At 38.4% G+C, this 15,209-nt stretch overlaps 1 protein-coding gene across 1 annotated transcript in view; it reads left to right on the top strand.

The window, feature by feature from the left end:
* The window catches only part of kiaa0825 (KIAA0825 ortholog), a 183,261-nt gene that overhangs the window by 104,741 nt on the left and 63,311 nt on the right, over positions 1–15,209 (top strand). The window lies entirely within an intron of this gene.

Raw genomic sequence — 15,209 nt, 5'->3', positions numbered from 1 at the left:
TATTAGTTTTTCTGGCATGACATCATGATGTTAATCACATGACATGCAAGAACAAATGAGGTTTTATGTTATGGCCCATTTTGGATTTCAGCATTGGTATGTCATTTTTGGACCTCTTTATTGTATGGACAAAAATAAAAGTCTGAAAGTTTCTTCAAACATATTCTTTTATGTTCCACAGAAGAAAGTAAGTCATATGATGACTTGAATAATAAATAAATGTCGACAGAATTCCCCTTTGTGGTTGAACTATGCCTTAACCCATATGTTAGCACTTGAGTCTTTCTAGATGCAAACAATAAGAGACGATTTCTGTGAAACAAGAGAAACAAATGATAAGCCTACAATAACAGGCAAGTATTACATCATCATTAAGAGTTTACCATATAGCATGCATGCCAATTATGATTCATACTAAAATCCTATTGTCAAGTTTAATAGGCAATTATTCTTGTTTAATGTAGAAGAAGAAAAGGAAATGTGTGAACTTTTGTCTAAAACGAAGTCTTAAGAAAAACAAAATGCTTATATTGCTGCATTTGTTGTTTATAATAAGGTAAATTTTGCATCCAAACATATGAAAAATCATATCATTTGCACTGCAGTTGACAAACTAACATTCTCTTCCTAGTTTACAAAAGCAGCCATCCTCAGGGGACGAGCACGTCACCGCAGCAGACGAGACGGAACGTTTGTTTAAAGCAGACGCCCAATAAAACGGACCAGCTTAGTAGCGAGCAAGCGTCGGGTTAGTTTTAGCCTTTCATTGGCGTTGGATATCAGTGACAGCCCCGATCAAAGAACGGCGTCACAAATGAAGCTGTCAAAATGGCTGGCAGCTGAGTCAGGCAGCAAAAGGGGGGGAAACAGAAAGAGAGATTTTCATTTGCTTTCAAATGCATCATGACCACGATGGAGCCTTCATAAACAGACAAAAAAGATGGCTAAAACGTGTTAGCGCAGCGCGACACGATGAATTATAAATGTGTGCGGAGGATTATAAAAACAATGAGAGAAGGCAGCGGAATCCCTCAACCTCGGGCAGATAGACTAATTAACACTTTCGACATGAATGTATGATCTCATTATAGCTCTCGAGCTTATGTAACGCGGCATTGCACCATTGTTGCGAGCGCGGAGAAAGCTTAACGCCGTTTAGAACGTCTATTGTTTAGAGTTGAGGTTTAGTTACGTAAACATTTACGCAACTCGAAAAGTCGTAGGGAGATGCGTTATGTTGTATATTTCGGACTTTTTGCTATGGGTTGTTCCTGCTAATTTTCTGATAATGGCCAATTATCTGCTCTTTTTTCACTAATTAGGAGATAAATATCATCAATCATTGTCTATTAATGTTGATGAGCCGCTTGCATGAAATGAGCGTTTATATGCCTAATGAGTGTGCCCTTTTCCTCTGTTCGTATCATTCGAAACACTCATTTGCCGACACAAAGTATGCTTGGTTAGGCGCTTCTGTTGTGCAGTAATTCCCGTACTTGATGGTCGTGACATGTCTCTGTGACGGAGTCTCACAGAGGCACTCTCTGGACATAGAACGAGGGCGAATTGAGTCATCTTCTTTAATGCGTTCACAAAACAACGAAGAAAGAAAAGCTTGGAGTGAGGCCTATACGTTCCCTGCTGCTATCCTCCTCCAGGCAGCACCTCCTCCTCCTCTGTTTCTCCCTCTCTCTGTCTGTCTAGGTCTCTCCTTCACTGTCTGTCTGTGAATGTGTGGGAACTACAAGGCGCGCTCCTTTTTAGCCCCTCGCGGAATGAATCGGCTTGGAATTCTAAGGCTGTAGAAGTGTCCCATTGTTATGATGTCACCGCAGCTCAAGAAGGATGACCTCTGGACCCTATGGATTCATGGCTGTTTCGTCGCCCCCATTTCTGACAAGTATAGCTGCCTTTGTCCTCCCACTAGGGGGTATCCAAGCCGTTTGGAATAGATTTCGAAGGACTCGCGGCTTAAGACATGCAACTTTGTGTGTCGCCGTTGTCTGTCGATTTTTTGCGGTACCTCTTGACTCTGGCTTCATTTTCCTCTTTTTCTCTGTCTTGCTTCCTTTCACTCTGTCAGTCTTTCTGGCTTTTTTCTCTCTCCGCCCGTCCGTCTCCATCTCCGTCTCCCCCCGTGCCGTCCTTTTCATTTCGCTATTGCTAAGGAAATAGTGAATACCGCCAGATGTCGCAAATACATCATCATAAGGTGGAGGACTGGTGAAAATAAATCAAGACACGTATGCGGTGGGGGATGTGAGACTGGTGCTTCTCTTAGAGTGTGATTGTGTGTGTGTGTGTGTGTGTGTTTGGGTAACCGAAAGAGAGAGAGAGACAGAAAGCGAGCGAGGGAGAGAGGGCAGTAGAGGTCATTGGATTGTCCCTCAGATGTTTGATATTTTATGTATGGGAAAAGCGAGAGCGGATATGACAGAAGATGCAATTCGCCACCTCAGCAGACCAAAAATGCAACACTGAAAAAAGGTCCAGAACCCTTTAAGCCTTCCGAATCCACCTGACCGAAATGACTCACAAAGATAATGCGAATATCACCGCAAACAAACCCCACAAACAAACGAAACGCAAAATGCGTCTCCTTCCCACTAACACGCATTCCTACTGAAATGACTAAGTGAAATGAGCTGTGAGAAAGGCTTTGTTTGCAGTTGAAGGAGAGCGAGGCAGACGCGCTCTCAGATCCACACTGAGTCGAGCGAGAGAAGGAGATTCCCCAGGGTGGCGCTATCCCAACAACGCTTATCCTGCGGGGGGAAAAGTTTACAGCCAGCCCTGCCGTTTGTAGTGCCACTACAGAGGCTGTGACAGTCTGCATAAAACGGGTTGGATCTGAGCAGATGCCTCGAACCGAAAAGAAAAAAAAAGGAAAAAAAATAAATAAAACACCTACAGAAGCACGATTGAACAAATGCAATCGAGACATCAGAGCGAAGCCCTCTAAATACCTTATTTATGCAGCCGCTTTGTATCCGTGACAACAAGAAAACAAAACGACGCATCAGCATAATGCCTCCTCTTATCATATGGAGGCTTGTCTTGTTTTTTACACTTCCTTTTTACCTTCCCACATCACAAATGTGGTCTTTTTTTCTCCTTCGGTTCTTCGGAGTTCCTCAAAGATGGATAGTCCTGATCAAGCTTTGATATACTAAAATGACACCCTTCGTCTTCCATCAGCCCCGCGGCTGACCATCTCCAGCTCACCCCACCAGATGCTAGACAACATTTTCTCTCGAGTGCTCTCACAGCCGGCAGGTAAAAGGAAGAGGGCTAATTCCAGGCTCTTTTGAACTCCTTGTAGTGCCTTCTCTATTTTTGGCCATCAGAGAAAAAAGTGCTTCAAATAGATCTCAGAACAAAGTGTAAACGAAATTGTGGTATATATTGTGAGCATCAGACGTTATTTCAGCGGTGGATTCGTGACATTGGCCAGTAAACAATTAGATTAGTCGCAATGGTTATAGGGGTGAGGCTTTGTTTCAGCTAGTGTCGACAAGATTCCGAAGAGACGCCATATTGACGAGCCCTTTTCTCTCTGGTTTGGGGGCGGAGTCCACTCAGCTGTCAATCACAAAGACAGAAGAGAATAGCTGTGATCTGTGCCATCGTTGAAACTAAAACCATATGCAAATTTGCCCTTGGATATCTATTTCTACATTCTCAATACATTGGAGAACGAATAGCCATACAAATAGGCGAATATCCCCCCAAAGAGTCCAAGTCTGACCTGAGCAAGGGACTTTTTGTGAAAGCTTTTGAGGCTCAAACGCAGTCATTGTCAGTAAATGGCTTTTATTGGTCTATGTCCCCCCAATTCCCCCTCTGTCTTAACAAAGAGACATAAACAAGACAACACATACAACGAGCAAGGAATCAAATCCTTGGCATTTTATTGCACCTATAAATAGGTATGAAGCCTTGAAAAAATCATTCACAATGCTACTGTAGAACATGCCAATGGAAAGGAGTTGTGAATACTTTGTTGTTTATTAGTTAGCAATGCTTGTTTTGTTCTCAAAGATTTGTCTACCACTTTGAGGCAGAAAGTACGAAATGTGCGAAAATGCTGTAATTATAGTTTACATTTAAAATGCGGTGATATAAAGGTTATTTTCTTCCTGCCCCTCAAAAAGAACCTTAAGGTACGATACACAGGGAGAGCTCAGCAAGAGCGGTGTAAATTATTTTTCATTGCATTACCATGTGTGTCTGATTTCTTTAAATGTAATTTTTATATCAGGAAAAAAAATCCCATTAGAGATGTAACTGTATTACGTCCTATGGGAGTATGTGACATTTGATATGAAATTATGAAATCTATAATACCGAGTCCTCTGTGTGTTCCTTCTAATGTTCTATGGAATGCACAGGTTTTTCCCGTGTTATTATCTTATAATAATGCACTTGCATTATTGAGTGTGTGTATTGATTTTTAAACTAAAACCATTTATTCTAGGGGTAAATGTTATTATTTTAATATCAGGGCCCTGCTAATTTGATTCTTTTGATATATTTCATATGGAATGCTAGAGGGGCTTTTTTTTTCCTTCTAGTTTTAAAGTTCACACCAGTGTAGCCAGAAACAACTTTGTCCAAAAAAATCAAGGCTCTCATCCATCCAAATCTGACACCAACTGCTGGTCTCCTCTTCAGTCGGCTAACTATTTCCTAATCATTTCAAAAGTGAAATGTGTGGAGTTTTTTTTTAAGTTATTACTCATCTCAGCTTGTGTTAAATATAGTTTGTAGTTATTCAAGTAGAGGTATGCCAAATTCCATATCACTTCCCAAGTATCTCTCTCTCTCTCTCTCTAACAGGAACTTCTTTTGACCTGGTGAGGCTCCTGTAGGCTGTCAGTCCAGCTGCTCACCTGGCCCTAATTATTTGCTATTTTGTGTGTGTGAGTGTAAGTGTGTGTGTCTCCTCTCCTAATCCCAAAGGCACAACAGGCCTCTAGATGCCCCTCAGTCTCAGGCAGGCAGCAGCCTCATCCAGGTGCCAGCGATGAAACTTTAATACCTTATTTAAATATGGAGTGAATTAGTCTTTGAGAGGCAGGGAGTCGGGCAGCTGTGGAGGGTGTGCTGGTCAGGCAGGTGCTCTGGGAGGCCAGAGGTTCCTGCTCAGTGCCATGAGGGAGAATAGCAATAGGCTGATGCATGGGTAAAAATACCAAGAGTCAATCTGATATCCCAGAATTCCACTGCTAACAATGTAGCCCTAATGAGATTAGGATTGCAGGCGAGATAAGGTGTGTGTGTGTGTGTGTGTGTGTGTGTGTGTGTGTGTGTGTGTGTGTGTGCTTTTGTTTATATTACATTGTGGGGACCAAATGTCCCCATGATGTAATATAAACCTGAGTTCACCTACATCGTGGGGACCAGCCAGCGGTCCCCACAATGCAAATGGGTTTATAAATCATATAGAATGAGTTTTTGTGAAAAAGTAAAAGTTTGCACAGTTTCCTGTGAGGGTTAGGTTTAGGGGTAGGGGCAGGGTAGGGGGATAGAATGTACAGTTTGTTCAGTGTAAAATGCATTGAAGTCTATGGAAAGTCCCCACAATTCACAAAAACAAACATGTGTGTGTGTGTGTGTGTGTGTGTGTGTGTGTGTGTGTGTGTGTGTGTGTGTGTGTGTGTGTGGCACACATATTCAGCATGAGGCAACCTTGGTGTTGATTATTAGTGGTGTTTGCTAAGGCAAGCTTACTTATGGTGAGGGATGTGAACAAGCCCCTGAGTATTCAAGTTTGGTATGCCATGCTACGGACATAAATGATACTTCAAATTTGTAAAATTGTGAAACGTCTTGAGAAAAGGTGTATTGTTACTTTTCAAATGGCTGATCTGCGGCTGATAAACCCTGATTTTAAATGAAATGAAATGAAATCAAATTTGGTAACACTTTATTTAGACATTCTACTAACAATAAGTAACTTTGCAACTACATGTCAACTAACTCTCATTAGAGAATTAGTAAACAGTCTGCTTAATATTTGCTAACACTTTATTTTGATGGTCCCACCACAGATATTCTTCTAACTATAACTAACTTTGCAACTTCGTCAACTTATTCTACTAGCCCAAACCCTAACCTAATAGTCAGTTGACATGTTAGTTGAGATGTAGTTGAAAAGTTACTTATAGTTTGTAGAAAGAGGACCATCAAAATAAAGTGTAACCTTAAATGAAACTTAATTAAAAACAAATATATATTAAAAAAAATGGTTTAAATAAACACTTTAGTTTAGAGTCCAATTCTCACTGTTTAGCTTCTTATTAGACTCATATTACTTGGATATTGGCAGTTTATTAGTACTCTTAAAGCATATATTAATACCTTAATCTACATGAATATAATCTACATCCCTTAATCCTACCCAATACTACCCAAAACTGAACAACTACCTTACTAACTATTAATAATCAGTAGGGGTGTAACGATACCCTCATGTTATGATTCGATACACATCACAATACTGAACTCACGATACAATATTATTACGATACTACAAGATAAAAGGAAAAAAAAAAAAATACTGTTGATTAAAATGTTAAATTTGGTATTACATTGGGGGTGGAAATTAATAGGTTTGGACTTGCTGCTGGTAACTCAATGCACAGGACAATGTTGATATATAAATATACGGAATAAAAATATTCATGATTCTGAAGCTGAAAATACTGAAAAATACGAATATGCTTGCATTCTATCACTGATTAGGTATATTTAAAATGATGTAGGCCACTTTTTACTGGTAACATAAGTCATTTGGCATAATCAGGACCCACAAATATTCCCCCACTGCATTATTATACATTATATTCAACATTATATATAATAGTTTAATGTAGTAGTAATGACACTAAAACTGTGTAAACCTGATTTTTTTTCTCACACAGTAATTTTAATTTTGGGTGAACTACAGTACACACAATAAAAAAAAAAAAATTGTAACTATCCTCGATACATATTGCTGGGTTTTTGTATTATGATATATTGTGACACAATATATTGTTACACCCTATTAAGAAATAATTAGGAGTTTATTGAGGCAAAAGTCATAGTTAATAGTTACACAATAGTGAGAACTGAACCCTAAACTAAAGTGTGACCAAACAAAGAAATGAACAATTAATAAAAAAAAAAAAATAAATAAATAAAAAAAATAACGTTTGTCAGCTCAGAAACCAGCAATGCCTTGACAACACTGCCGTTATGGTGGTGAAGTTTTGCGTCAATCACATTTTCAGCAGGAAATGTACAAATCTAGTTTCAGAATACATTGATTATATATTTTGATTGTATACTGTGAGATTTTCATGCTTTGTATGGTCAGATTAGCTCTATAAATCAGATCAAACATCATTGGATGGAAATGTACCAGATGTTTGTATTAAGATCAGAAATAGTTCAGCGGTTATCCGGTTTATATAATGACCAATCTTTTGAGTTCAGCTTATGAGCATGTGTAAATAGATGCCTCTCCCCATCTGACTCATGCAGATTTGCAGATTATCCTTGGACTAAGAGCAGATCTCTTCAGTACCCTTTCATTTGAACTTGAAGTTAAAAGGGCCTCATTAAATGTTTGATCCATATATTTAGCATATCTTGTCAGCATTAATTACTTTGTATTAAAGTTCACCTTTAAAGAGGCCCAATGAAGGACATTAAAGGTTCAAGAAAAAGATTATCATGCAGGATGGTGCAGATAATTTTCTGACCTCTTATACAATGAGATGCCAAAAGTCTTTTCATGTCTGTGGTTTAAGTCATGTAATTGTGTCTTAAAGCTGCTGTAAGCAATTTTTTTGGAAATAAAATATATTTTATAAAATACCTTTACTACCTGACAGATATCACAGATATAGGTGTCTTGAGAAATATCACTTGTCTTTGTGATAGCCCTCTATAAACCGCAAAAAAAAAAAAAAAAAAAAAAAAAAAAAAAAAAAATCAGTGGCTGCCAATCATCTAAGTCTAACAAAAGTTAGCAAGATGGCTAAAATTGCATATTGTAGCTTAAATGGTTTGCATAAGAATGCATGTCTACTTGGCCAGTTTTCAGGTCATCTGTTTTGATATACTGCAGTGGAGGTCCTTTAAGGGCAATGAGGTGTATTCCTCTGTAATTTGTATGATGAAACAATCCTATTTATGGATAGAGACAATGAGAGAACAGGAAAGAGGAAGGTCGTGGAAATATGCAGAAATACATTTCAAGAGTATCCCCAGCCTGCCTATGCTGTTTCCATAGCAACAGGGCTATATGTCTGTGTGAACTAAAGAGGTCAGGGCTTGGCTGGTGAGCATAGGCCAGTTATGCCCTGCTGGTAGATGGTGTAACTACATAGTTCAGGGAGCAATAAACATGATTGCCGTTCAAAAACAGCTGTGTATTCTGATTAGGGTTTGGTTTAGGGTTAGTTACTTGTAATTGTGCATAATTTACTGTTATTATTACTGTTATATTAGTAAGTACATGTAATAATGAGTAGCTATGTATAGCTTAAAATAAAGTGTTACCATGTTTTATTTCATAATAATTAATATTTTAATATAAATTATGGTTACACTTTATTTTACAGTGCCATAGTTACATTGTAATTACTCAAATAAGAACTGAGTAGTATTAATTAACTACATGTACTTACTATAGAGTTACAGTTAGGGTTAGGGATTGGTATAGGGTTAGTTACTTGTAATTATGCATAATTTACTGTTGTTACTATAGTAACGTGTAACTATGGCACAGTAAAATAAAGTGTTACCATTGTGGGCAGGAATGTTTCTCCATCTCAGTTTTCTTTCTCCTTTTTTGTGGTAATGTTCAGGAAATTGTTTCTTAAATTGTGAGTTAATTTTAATGCTATTTTGCAAATCCTAAAAAAAAAAGTTAAAGTTGGCATGAAATGCAAGTTAAAATAGTATTTTATTTTTCCTTATTTTGATGTTTATCCAAGTGTAACGGCTTCTCAAACATGAAAAAAAAAAGGAAAAAAAAAAAAAAAGTAGGGCGGGACTAGATTTTTGTCCAGTGACACTTAGTTTTTACTTGATTTTGTTGTTGCTGTGATCTAATGTAAGTGACAGGTTGGAATTTGAGCAATACATCCACTAAAAAAATGGCATCCATCTGCCCTAAACTGTCCCATCCAGCTTGTATATGTGTGTGTTAGGACGTGTGTCCACCAAAGCATGTTTAGCCTGAAAATGGCTAGCTTTGAGCGCTTGAGAGCACTTCGGCAGCGCAGTGTTTTATTTTTAGTTGATGCGCTTTATTGCTGTGATACAGAAAATCTGCGGCATTGTTACTCGTAACTGATTTCGCAGATAATTTGTTTCAGACTAAAAATGTTGACACAATGTAGAGTACTTGCTATGTATGTTCAGAGACCAGCAATATTAATTGCTCATCCATTTTCTGCTTGTTGATGTCATTGTACAGCAATAATGTTGTGACAGTTGGTCAGTGTTGTATTTGTCCCGCCTCTTCTCCACCCTGATTGGACGGCAAGTGACAGTTGGTCAGTGTTGTATTTGTCCCGCCTCTTCTCCACCCTGATTGGACGGCAAGTGACAGTGATGAGCGCAGCATTTTACTCAAAAGGGGCTTTCGCACAGAATAGTTTTAGGAACTTAGTTCTAAGAACTAGCCACTAGGATAGATCCCTGAGAACTAATTTCTTCCCCGGGCCATGTTCCTGGTTGCATTCTCACCGGGAATAGGAACTCTGAAGTGGCCGAAAGCGGTGTCTTTATGCGCGTATGCAGTGGATGGAGGATGCCATGATCGGAGCTGTGTTTGTTGTGTGTCGTGGGTTTTGTGATAACTGAGATGGAACGCAAATGCATAATTCACGTGACTGAAAGAGCAAAAGTGGGGCTAAGAGACAAAACATCCTATGACAACTGTCAGTATTGCATATTATCAAGGCTGAGAAAAAACCTCAACCCTGCAGACAACAGGTAAAATTATGTTATCGTTGTTTTCCATGTTTGTGAAGTAAATATGTTAACATAGCTTTTTAAAAATGCAGGGTGCTGGTGTTTGACGTGCGTTTGACCAATTTATTCACTGATAGTTCTTACAGTGCTGGTTTAGACCCTACTCTGAAGTAGGAGCTAATTTAGTTCCCCCAAAAGGGGTTCCTAGAACTAAAATCATTCCTAGTTCCTGCGGTGTAAACACGACAAAATCCGGGTACTTCAGGCAATAGTTCCACCCGTGCGAAAGCCCTTAAAGTTTAACATTCTTAAACTCAAGGTGACTGGTAAAAAACGCAGAGCGCTCAGTGCTTGAGTGTGAAAAAGACGCTCAGCATCTCGTTACACTCCTGCCGTTTAAAAAACATGGCACTCCCATTGAAAACAATTGGAAAAGCATGCTAGCCGCTGGGAAAAAAAAAAAAAAAAAAACGCTTTAGTGGACACACGGCCTTAGAGATGTGGAGTGGAACTGAATTCTTAGTGAAAATGCTTATATATCTTGTTTACCGGCTTCCATTTTTACAGGCATGAAGGTCTCATCAGAAAAACAAAACTGTCCACTAAATTACACCTATTTCCTCTCTGCCAAAATCTGACTAACACACTTGAAGAGTGCAGCTTGAGAACACAATCTTACACAGACATGCTCTTTTTATGACGCATTTTATAATTTTGTTATATTTAACAACGTAAAAGCACCCTGAAAATTGGCCTGCAGCCTTGTTACTTTCACGTGTTCATTCGAGTGTTTTATGTGATGCGTTGCTCTCAGACTGACAGTACGATACAAGTATATATAAGGATTTGGTTCCGGAGTGGGCATCTTTGAGTTATGTGTGTGTGTTTACACATTCACACGCTCTTTCCCGGAACCTTATTACCATCTGCCCCTGCTGTGAGGCTGGGTGAGGGCTGCCCTGATAGCTGCCTGATGGACCCCTCTGTTGAAGCACAGTACCGGTAATGTGCTGTCAGGCAGTGCTGACAGGTGCAATGAGAGAACAATAAACGTGAGGGCAGCGGTAATGCAGAGGTCTAGCCGGTCTGGATGAAAACTGATGGCTTCTGGATTGGCTGCAATGGTTCCCTCACTCCCTGGTCTCTGAAAGCAGGCCCTCACAGAGACTAAATTAACGTGGGATACTAGTAAACGCCCTCAGAGGGGGTACGGCGATAAAGGAGATAAATAGAGAATGGAATGAAAGGTGTTTGTGTGAATTTCAGAGCTTATTGTGTGTTTCCTGTAAGTGAAATCCCCCTCTTGTGTATTGTGTATGGCAGCTTGATATGATAGTATGTGTATATTTTTCTCTATAAGCCAGGATGATTTACAGGGTGATGGAAGATGACTTCTGAACAGATCTGCATAATTGAATCAGCTGACCAACATTCTGACAAAACTTAGTAAGCTGTCCAACTAGACAGAATTCTATGGCAGCTTCAGTTTTAATGGAGCATTTTGTGTATAATCATGTGCCTTGTGGCATTAAATTCAAGTTGGTGGACTGAGCCAAATGGCAATGTTGATAAATATATACCCATGTTCCATAAGTTTTTAGATCAATTTAATTCAGTACTGACTTTTCTATGCACTCAATACTTGGTTGGGCCTCCTTTTGCATGAATTACTGCATCAGTGCGGCATGGCATGGATGCAATCAGCCGGTGGCACTGCTCAGGTGTAATGGAAGCCCAGGTTGCTTTGATAGCGGCCTTCAGGTCATCTGCATTGTTGGGTCTGGTGTCTCTCATCTTCCTCTTGACAATACCCCATCGATTCTCTATGTGATTCAGGTCAGGCGAGTTTGCTGGCCAATCAAGCACAGTAACACCATGGTCATTGAACCAGCCTTGGGTACCTTTGGCAGTGTGGGCAGGTGCCAAATCCTGCTGGAAAATGAAATCTGCATCTCCATAAAGCTTGTCAGCAGACGGAAGCATGACGTGCTCTAAAATTTTCTGGTAGATGGCTGCATTGACTGTGCACTTCAGAAAACACAGTGGACCAACACCAGCATATGACATGGCACCCCAAATCATCACTGACCGTGGAAACTTTCTCACTGGACTTCAAGCAACATGGTTTCTGTACCTCTCCACTCTTCCTCCAGACTCTGGGACCTTGATGTCCAAATTAAATGCAAAATTTACTTTCACTGAGCAACAGTCCAGTTCTTTTTCTCCTTAGCCCAGGTAAAACACTTCTGATGTTGTCTTTGGTTCAGAAGTGGCTTTGTACGTGGAATGTGACAGTTGTAGTCCATTTCCTGAAGACGTCTGTGTGTGGTGGCTCTTGATGCACTGACTCCAGCTTCAGTCCACTCCTTTTGAAGCTCTCCTAAGTTTTTGAATCGGCTTCGCCTGACAATCTTCTCAAGCCTGCAATCATTCCTTTCACTTGTACACCTTTTCCTACCACACTTTTTCCTTCCAATCAACTTTCCATGATTATGCTTTGGCACAGCATTCTCCGAACAGCCAGCTCTTTCAGCAATGACCCTCTGTGGCTTACCCTCATTGTAGAGGGTCTTGATGATCATCTTCTGGACAACTTTCAAGTCAGCAGACTTCCCCATGACTGCTGTTGGGATTACTGACCTAAACCCAGTATTTATACCCTGAGAATGGTAATTTAATAGAACTTGAAATTAAATATCCGAATAATTTGAGATACACATTTTTTATTTTATTTTGATAAGCAACAAGCTGTAATCATCCAAATGAAAACATTTTGGAAATATTTACTTTATGTCTAATCAATCTAGAATATGTATATCTTTTTTACTTTTTGAATTAAATTACAGGAAAAAAAAAACGTTTACATGATATTATTTCATGATATAATTTATTGAGATGCATCTTTGTGTGTGTATATATATATATATATATATATATATATATATATATATATATATATATATATATATATATATATATATATATATATATATAATGTGTGTGTGTGTGTGTGTGCATCTCAATAAATTGCATCATAAAATAATATGACTTAATATGTGTATGCTACATATTTTGGTAACACTTTAGAATGGGGAACACATATTCACAATTAACTATGACATTTCCCTCAATAAACTCTTTTTATTAATTTACTGCTTATTAATAGTTAGTAAGGTAGTTGTTAAGTTTATGTATTGGGTAGGATTAAGGGATGTAGAATATGGTCATGCAGAATAAGACACTAATATGTGTTTAATAAGTACTAATAAACACCCAATATGTTAATAAGCTAGTTAAAAACTAGTTAAAAGTGATATTTGTTCCCCTTACTGAAGCTTTACCCATATTTTTGTGCTTATGAACTTTAGTGAGGGTAGACATTACATTTAATTTTGTTTAAAATAAAATGTTGTCTGCCCTGATTAAAGTTTATTATTATTATTATTATTATTATTATTATTTACATATAGCTTTGATTTATTGGATTATTAGCTTAGCAACATGCTAATATACATCAAAATGTATCCTGTACCCTTTATATAACTTTATTTGTTTCATATAAGTCATTTCAGTTGCTTAACTAGACAGTAGATGGCGAGGCAGCTCGCTAGGTGAGAAACCAAAAATGAGATCAAGTTAGTTAAATAAATGTCAGATCATTGCTTTTACTTGTACAGCGTGTTTGTTCATAATCATTCACAAACAATTTTATATGTACAACTGTACTCACGTGCTAATGCTAAAAGTTCTTTACATGCTCACATCACTCATATGAATATTCAGGTGACGTGACCCAGGTTTTGGTGCTGAGAGAATCGAGACAGACTGTTCTCTCTAAGGTCCTGGCAGCTCTTGATTCGTCTCCCCCACAGTTAGTGTGTGTTCTGGGCTGAGTTAGTTACTGCTAAATTAAAAGCTCTCTTGCTCAGGAAACAGAGCAGCAGGAATTAGACCTGACCTCTGACTGTGAGCAGGTGTCTCAGGCAGTGGGAAAGAGTTTGAGTGTCATTGAGATGTAACATCTATCTATCTATCTATCTATCTATCTATCTATCTATCTATCTATCTATCTATCTATCTATCTATCTATCTATCTATCTATCTATCTATCTATCTATCTATCTATCTATCTATCTATCTATAATCTATCTATCTATCATCTGTCTATCTATCTATCTATCTATCTATCTATCTATCTATCTATCTATCTATCTATCTATCTATCTATCTATCTATCTATCTATCTATCTATCTATCTATCTATCTATCTATCTATCTATCTATCTATCTATCTATCTATCTATCTATCTATCTATCTATCTATCTATCTATCTATCTATCTATCTATCTATCTATCTATCTATCTATTCAAATTCAAATTCAGAATTGCTTTATTGGCATGACTGTAAATAATACAATATTGCCAAAGCATACATAAAACAATAATAAAAACATCTGTATAATAGAAGAAAATAAAATCAAATACTATAAGGCTATCAAATATTACAACATAACTTAAACTTAAATTAACAGTGTAACACAATAGAACATGTCTGAACATTTGGTACCACAGTGGTTAAACATATACACACACGTACAGAGGGTCTCTGTGGTGGGCGGTAGGGAAACACACTGAGGTCAGACACACACATTACACACATTCAACTGCTGTCTCTCAGGCTGTGGCACATCCACACGTATCTCGCAGCCAGTGCTGCTGTTGGTCCGTCTCCTAATATTAACTTTATTTGTTCTACTTCACTCATGGCAGTAAAGTTACATTACAAAATTTGGTGAAGTAGAGATCTCTAATTGATATGTATTTTTGGCAGTGAAGGAGGAAGTGCGTTTCTGTCTCAGTCTCTCCTGTCCTGCAGTGAACACACACCCTTTGCTCTCTGGGTAACCAGCTCTTTCTGTGTCTGCTGTTCTCGATGGCTAGACTGTGCTCACTGAGCCTGTACTTGGTCAGGATCAGTCTCTGCTTTGTGTCTTTGACACTTTAGAGATATTCTTCTAATTCATAATTTGATTTTAGAGTTCGATAGAATTGTAATTTACTTTGTGTTTTAGTTTTCTCATCCCAATGTTCCAGATATGTATTTTTAGATTGTTTGAAAATTTGGTTTATTTTGATGTTTGGAGAAGCAGTGCTGGTCTGAGACTGGTTAGTGTTAGTAGAGTTAGTCAGGTTAGTAAGTCTCAGAACCAGCTGATTGAGGGGACTCTTTTCG

Source organism: Chanodichthys erythropterus, chromosome 13 (assembly GCF_024489055.1).
Source record: "Chanodichthys erythropterus isolate Z2021 chromosome 13, ASM2448905v1, whole genome shotgun sequence".
NCBI lineage: Eukaryota > Metazoa > Chordata > Actinopteri > Cypriniformes > Xenocyprididae > Chanodichthys > Chanodichthys erythropterus.
Note: the sequence above shows the minus strand (reverse complement) of the source record. Positions and strands in the feature narration are given on the sequence as shown.